This window comes from Pinus tabuliformis, chromosome 9 (genome assembly GCF_031772625.1).
Source record: "Pinus tabuliformis cultivar Carrire ecotype Pingquan chromosome 9, CPIR1, whole genome shotgun sequence".
Classification (NCBI taxonomy): domain Eukaryota; kingdom Viridiplantae; phylum Streptophyta; class Pinopsida; order Pinales; family Pinaceae; genus Pinus; species Pinus tabuliformis.
The window spans coordinates 348,578,948-348,587,502 of NC_142307.1; positions in this window are offsets into that span (position 1 = coordinate 348,578,948).

The following is an 8,555-nucleotide window of genomic DNA, read 5'->3' on the forward strand; positions in this document are numbered from 1 at the left end:
CCTTACAAGTAGAATTAAGAGGTAAAATTGTATCCATAGAAGTTGAATTTATTGACAGACCACTCAATTATAATATTCTATTAGATCACACCTACGTTTCGACCATGGTACTATCATTTCGACTTATTTCTGGATGATTTCCTTTCCTCATAAAGGCAGCATAGTAGCCATTGATCAACTCATTTTTTGCCTCCAATTCTTCAGTTACTGGAAGTGTCCCTCTCATAGGGGAAATTCTACACCCACACGAACATGTCAGGGTCAGATTGCTTAAGGATTCCTCTCTCATGGGAACCTTCTTGCTTCCTCCTCCTTCACTTCTGACAACTCTTCTTCGGTTTCCTATATAAACATGATATCCTCTAGCTTCTACTATTCCAACTAATCCCTGTATAGTACTAGAGGAAACTAAAATCAATAGTTTTCACAACCATATGAATCTTAGCCCCATCGAGCTTGATTATGAAGCCATTCATTCTAGTTTAGTCTATTCGATCAATTGGGTTGATCTCTCATTGTATTATGGCATGTCTTCTGATCCTTTCTCTCATGAATTCCCTACTGATGAGAGCATCATGGAGATCATGATGCCAGATGATGCGCCATGGAATGATCATCACCATCGTTCCTTCCTTGTCATCCCATCAAGGATAATCCTTATGACCTTTATCAACCCAATATCGTGGAGATTCCTACGAATTTTGTTTCCATTCTCAAAGTCGATTCAGAGAAAACCTATCGAATATTGAAGAGACTATCCCTCTCAATCTCTCAAATAAATCTAACACTGTCAAGAATTACATATAAATGTGTCTTTCTCTCCATATGAGATTAAGAATTATAAATCTCTATTTTAGGAGTTTTGAGAGGTATTCGCTTGGTCTTACGAAGAAATTACAGGGATCGATCCAAACATTGTGGTTAGCAAAATAAAAATGTATCCCAATGCTAAACCAGTTTGGTAGCACCTCCATCTGGTCCATCCCAAGAAGGCTTCCATGATTAAATCTGAGGTTGAAAAACTTCTACCTGCTGGTTTCATCTATCTAGTTCCTTTGATTCATTGGGTGTCAATTATTGTTCCTGTCATGGAGAAACAGGGAAAAATTTGTGTATGTATTGTTTATTGAGACATAAATTGTGCTTTCCCAAAGGATAATTATCCAACCTCGTTCATCGACCAGATTGTTGATGTCTGTGCTAGTTGTGAAATCTATTCATTCATTAATGGATTTTCTGGCTACAATCAGATCAACATTCTCTGAGCAGATCAACCTAAAACTGAGTTTATCTGTTCTTGGGGCATGTTTGCATATCGAAAACTCCCTTTCAAGTTGAAGAATGTTGGGGTTACATTTCAAATGGAAATGAACTATGCCTTTCATGATATCAAACACATCGTGTAACTTTATCTGGATGATCGCCTTGCTCACTCGAAACATCGGGTTAATCACCCGATGCATCTGAGATTCTTTTTCTTACGACATAGGTATTATAATATTCGAGTAAATCCTCACAAATGTTTGTTTTGCGTTAGATCTAGATGAGTTCTTAGTTTTGTGGTTTCAAAACACGAAAATTGTATTGATCCTTTGAAAATTTAGGCGATCATAGATCTTCCTGCAGCTTCTTCCCTCCTTCAACTTCAATGACTCCAAGGGAAGGATAACTTTCTAAGGAGTTTTGTCCCTAACTATTATTATTTGACCAAAGGATTCACTTTCTTGTTAAATAAATGGGTTACCTAACATTGGGATGACACTTCTCAAACAATGTTTGATGCCTTGAAAGATGTATTGATTCGGGAACCTTTGTTATAACCCCTAGATTACCAACGCAATTATTTCTTGTATCTCACCATTGTTGTTACTACCATCGCAATAGTATTGGTCCAAGAGGACAATATGGGGATTGGGAATCCAATTCACTACTTGATTCAGAATCTCAATGACACTAAAGTCAATTACACTCACATTGAGAAGTTAGCTTTGGCAGTTGTTCAAGTCGTCCAAAGATTCCATTGTTACATATTGCTTCGAAAAATTATGTTCCTTTCAGATTGCAACCCTATGACATACATTTTCTCACGTCAATTTCTAGGGGGAAAGTACTTAAAATGGATCATCATCCTACAGGAGTTTGACCCAAAATTCATCAAATCCAAGTCAAGGTAATCCTTAGTTTTCGTTGAGCTCATTTGCGACCTTCCCACTAGTGGTTCTGAATCTACGTTTGAAAATTCAATCCCAGATGAGTCGTTATTTCTGATTTCTTCATCTGACCATTAGTATGGAAACATCCTTGTATATCTCTACACCTAGACTTTCTGGTCTAGTACCTCTCACTCCAAGTAGCGATGTGTTCATTATCAAGCCAAAGATTATATAATCATTGACAAAAGCCTCTATCATCATGGTATCTATATAGTTTTCTGAAGGTGCCTCACCCATTAGGAGGCCGAGAAATTCCTTAATGAATTTCACTTGGGAGCATGTGGCAGAATTTATCTAGTTATGCTACTGCACAAAAGATCCTACATGTTGGTTATTTTTGGCCCAACATTTTTCGCAATTATATTCTCATTGTCCAAAAGTGTCATTCATGCCATATTTTTTAATGTAATATTTGTGCTCCACTCACACCTATGCATCATGTTATTGTTGTAGGTCCTTTTACGAAATGGGGTATCAATTTCATGACATGTAACCCTCACTCAGCTGGGGGGCATGGATATATCATTGTAGCAATTGATTAATTTACCAAATAGGTCGAGGAGATGCCTGTCAGGCGGAAAGAGTCGATTGTGCGGACACAACCAACCTCCCTAGGAGCCTAAGACTCTCTAGTGACAAACAAAACAAACAAGATCTATCCTTCTCTAAACATGCATTATGATATGAGATATCAAGTGTTTTGTTCTTACCTTTGTCCAAACGCCGTTGTAGAAGTCCAAGCTTTGTTGATCTGGATGAGCTCCTCCTTTTCTCCAAAACCTGTAATCACCAATAGTCAAACAATTAAATAGCACCTGATTATAACATAAAACAAAGCATATTCATCATGTAGACCAAGGAGCACATGAAATAACTCATAAACAACAAGTTATTGAGAAGAATGGACTCATTTGCATTAATAGGTAACAAAAAGAACAAATACAACCTGAGCCTTGGTGTTGTGCAAGTCCTTCCCAGGGTCCATCAAGAGTTCTCCTTTACTTTGACAAAGCACACCCACTTCCAAATAGAACAAGCAAAGATGGCAATCTCTCCTCACAAGCTTCTAAATGGGAGTCCTAATTCCTGCAGCATTTACCCTTAGAAAATGTATAGCTTCAACCTCTCCTCCTTCTGGCCCAATGCCTATATTTATAGTGCTCAAGAGGAGGTTAATCAGGTCCACCATCAATGGGATAATCCCCTCTTTGGGTGGGATAGCTCCCTTATTGATGGGATAAGTTCCTCTTTGATAGGAGTGCATGAACCATCTGGAGGCGCCCAATACACGTCGAACAACCTTCTAGAATGCTCTAGAAATGACCACAAGTAACTTTTTAAAGATGAAACTTGCGCATTCTAACCTTTCCAGGGGGACGCACCTGTCCCTTTACATACAGAGCGTCTTTGGACACAGCTTTTGTGAACATTGGGAGCGTCCCCGCAGGTAAGGTTGAGAGAACCTGCGTCCCCAGAGATAAATACATTTATACAAGACTTTCTCTCTTTTTTGGAGTTTGACATGGAGAGCAGAGGCATAAGACTTGCCTAAGAGGGTAGCATGACTGTTGATTGAGCCATACTAACTGTAAATAGTCATGGTGACATTTTTTAGTGTAACAGATTGCCCCCTAAAGTGCGAAGCCTGGAATAGATTAGGGTTTGTAATATCTAGGAAGGGTGAAGTGCTTTATCATTTCAAGGATTATCCCGTGGAGAGCCTGGTCAGAACCTGCAATTTTCAACACAAAATACATGTATAAGATTATATCATCACTGAGGTAGGCATTCCCATACTCAAATCAAAACTTTAACTAACAGACTAACTACTCTGATACAGGAATGATCTTGCAGTACATCACAATCATAGACTTTTGTAGACACAGTATGGACGCAGCCATCTGTTTATGATTAGTCTACTTAGATAATGAATACAAAACTCCTCGCAGCCTGGATGGTGGAAACTAGATCCAGGGTCTTCATTTCTACTTCCCGAATTGGTACGATTCTAGCCATGCGAATAAATGAGTTGATGTCGAACATGGTAGAAACCACTTGATTACCAGTCGATGATGTAAACTGTTAACAAGCGTGAGAGAGACCACCAGTAATGTCAATGGTTCTCAAAGTACCCAGTACAATCCATGAGATGTGAATGAATGAGTTGATGTCGAACATTTCACGGAATCCTTCGATCGAAAGTCAATGATGTAAACTGACGTCAAAGGCAAGAAACCTGCCATTGATGCATGCAGACTTCAAGGTACTGACGATTTCTAAGTCATCTCTCTAGATAATGTGCTGATGTCAATAGAAAGCGACCCGTTGCAGGCAAGCCCGCAACACGAAATCATTGTTCAAGTTGAAGAAATGTTGTTGTAAGGACTGACTCAGGGATGGTCAAATGGATGACAAGTATTTTGCAGATGAAAGTTTTGCTTGCAGACCTCTTGAGCACATAACGACACGACAGATGGCTTGGTAACGAATAACTCAAAGTTAATCCCCGGAACCCGGTTAAAGACTTTCAAAGTGGTTTGATCAACTGTGAGGTAAAAGATTTCCCAACCCAGGTGAATGAAAAGTGTCATGTTCAAGAGTGGTAATAAAGTTTCTTTTGAGACAAAAGGTAACAAACAGGTTCATTCTTCTCTCTTTTCCCCCACCATTTCTGGCAAGTACCTCTTTATCTTTAACAAGCTTGAGGAGGATAACATATGCTTGATTATAAGCTCATCCTTCGGATGAGTCCAACCTAGTTTTGATTCGAACCCTAGGAAGGAGTGGTTCGTTCCTGTTTGTAATTGAACAGGTCCTTTACTGTGAAATGTTTAGCGAGCCCAGTATAGGAGAAACTCGGTGTTTTTCAATTTTAGAGAGTCTGAAAAACTTAAGAAGACTCCAAGTTGAACTTTTTCGTAGATTTGTGTCCCTCAAGCCCGAAAAAGTATAAAATAATACCTGGGGGAACCGCTTGATCTTGCGACCAAGGAGTACTTTCATAATTAGTGCCACTGACCGGAAAAGTAAAAAGCGATCAAGGACACGTCGTTTTATTTCCGTATCGAGTTTGAAACGACAAAAACTCGGCAATCTTTTCCTGATTTTACGGTCAGAAAAGAGCTATAAGGGGACCGTCTTTTAATTCCGTTTTAACGAGTGTAAAAGAAACGCTCGGCAATCTTTTCATTTTTTAGGAGTCAGAAAAGGGCTTAAAAGATGACTCTGATATTTTGGTTCGTGAAAAATGACAATTTTCCCTCTAAATCCCTTTGTCCTGCACAAAAAGCAACACATTACTCATACCTGTTTAAGATAGGCAAAAATACATCGAAAAACATCTTTTCATGGTGAAAAATGAACAAATTCATCCAAAAAACCTATAAAAAGACTTTTTACCATGTCATTTTTACCGTTTTACTGTTGAGGTTGAACAAAGGGCTTTTGGGCAAGAAACTTCCTATGGTCGCTGCGGAAAATCCGACTGTCAGAATCGAACGCCGTCTCTTCCAGGTATTTTACAACATCCTACTCTTCATTTCTATCCGATTAAAATTGTTTTTTTAGGTTTTAGTTTTGTTTTTTGGGAGGGTTTAGGTTTCAAAATGCGCTCCTCGGTGGACGCAGGTTCCCTTCGGGTGACCTGCGTCCCCCGACTTTTTCCTATACAGGAAAATGGTCGGGGGACGCAGCCCACCTTCAGGCCAACTGCGTCCCGACGCCCTGTGTTCCAAACGCGGGGTGCGTCCTCCGTGGAACGCGGAATTTGAAACCCCAATCCTCACAAATAACCAATCAAATTTCCCCAAATTAATTCTAATCATTATTTCTTGGTGTGTAGGGCACTCACCATGTTGGATTGGAGAGAAAGAGAGCACGAAGAGGTTGATGAAGCTGCAATAGAACACCAACCTTCCCTGGATGCCCTAAAAGCATGCGGGTTATACAAATACTGGGCCATACCGGGCATGAGGGCTCAGGTAAGATTCTTAGAATGGCTGGTTGAGAGATGGAACGTTCAAGAGCAATGCTTTTACATAGGAGGGCACCAGCTCGAGATAGAGCCCTCGGATGTATACTTTCTCACTGGCTTGCCAAACAGAGGCGAGCAACTCAATCTAGCCGGGACTAGGCCGGGTGGCCAATCCCTTGTTAGTCTCCGGGAAGATTGGTGCACACCTGGTGCACACCATTCGAAAGGCGTGGAGATCAAACACATCTCTCTGCGTGAGCTCAAAGTTATAGCGTTCACGGTTACCAGAATTTGCGGTGCAGCCGCTTTACACATTGCTTCTCGGTCCCAAATGCGGATGGCAATTGACTGTTACCAAGGCACCATTTTCAACTGGTGTGATGCTGTGTCGGCTAATGTGAAGAGCCAACTGACTAAGGCAAAGAACAGACGACTGAAAACTTTTGGATATGGGCCTTTAGTCGTGAGCTTTGCCTTAGAGAGAGTTCCGATGCTGATCCCTCAGCAACTCACTGTTGATATCTTGGGTCCTCGGGAGCCAAAGCTGGTACGATGGGTTGCGGTGATGGCCCGGCATCCTGACGAGGGCGCGGCAGTTGTTCGATTTTCTGATAGTTACTTTTACTGGTTGGAGGACCAGGTTTTCTCGATCCAGGACTTTCCGTACGCCGGAGTAGATTTTCGACATGATCCGGACATGGTTCTTCCACAAGGAGAACAATGGGATGACAGAGGTACTTTATTTTTCACAAGTTTTCAAATTATGTATTTTTTTTGTTTTTATATATATCGTCTCAAAACTGACAGTAAAAATTTTCAAAATGCAGATGTTGGTCCACAGCGTCCAGCCAACCTCCAGCCTTTTGAGAGGAGACACCTAGTTGCACCGGTACCGGCCCCACAGGACGCAGCTACAAAAGTACTAGCTGAGTTGGAGCATGATCTAGAGCGTCTGACGGCAGATATGCCTGAGACTACTATGGATGACATTCCTATCAGGCTTCAGCGCTTTGTAGTCGCAGTCCCTGGACCGTTTAGGAGATTTTTGCGTAAGGTAGCCCGTGCAGTGGTGTCATTGACTAGTCACTTTTGTAGACACATGTGACATTTTTGGCTTTTTGTACTTATCATTTTTGCCGATCATAAGGTGTTTTCCAACCTATGATCGAAGACGATGTATATTTTTTGACACACTCCTATCTATATATATATCACTATTACCGGCTTATCTTGTTTAACATATGTGATGAAATGTTTTTAAATTTACTTGCATGATTATCGTAAATGTCTGTCCAACATTCGAGAAGCAATTGCATCTGCTAATGTATTTAAAGACCTTGGAATATGCTGATATTCAATGTAATCAAATTCACGTTCCAAGAGACGCACTCTCAAAAACAACCTTAATAACACAGGATTTCTAATGGCATAGACTCTATTAAGCTGTAATACAACAAGTTCAGAATCTAACCTCACTATCAAACGTCGAATTCCAAATGAAATAGATTCGGATAATAATTCAACCACTGCACTGTATTCTGCAATGTTGTTCGTTGTTTGACCGAGGCTTACCCCATGCATAGAAACTAACTCGTCAGAGGGCGGATAGATAACCCAAGCTGCGGAAGAGATATTCCGTGTACTACGACAAGCACCATCAGCAAATCCAATGTATGTTTGGAGAGGCGTCGACATCTGCAATATCAAGAGTAAAACCAAGATAAGCCAGAATAACGACGAAAAACACACTCTCTAAGCTAAGCACACTGACTAAACTAACAAACACGCCAGCTAGAAAGAAAATCTATCCTATCTAAAAATTTCTCCATACCCACCATTTAAGCATAATACCTCTTTAGGTAAAGTCCATTTCTGGGTTTACCCAAAGAGTCCCCATCAAAATCAACCAGCTCATAAGCCCCTTTTGCTAGCTTTCGCTTTACAATGTAGGGTCCATGCCACATAGGAACGAATTTTCCAGCACCTAGCTTATCGTTAGCTTGATCATATAATAGCACTAGGTCTCCCTCCGAAAAACTTCGAGGGGTTACATTTCTATCATACTGAGCTTTCATTCGTTTCGCATGAGTCTCGATTGCCAATGTAGCGTCACGTCGAGTCTCATCTAATTTAGCTAAGTACAATAAACGTTTCTCCTCTTCGGAAGTAGCTGGAAGTAATTCGACAGCCATTTGAAGTGATGGGATTTCGCATTCAATGGGTAACACAGCTTCCAAGCCATAAACTAGCTGGAAAGGAGTGAACCCTGTTGAATTTTTCACTGAGGTTCGGTATGCCCATAGCGCTGAAAATAACATGTTGTGCCAATTCGACCGATGAACACCAATGGTTCGTCGGATCATGATAAC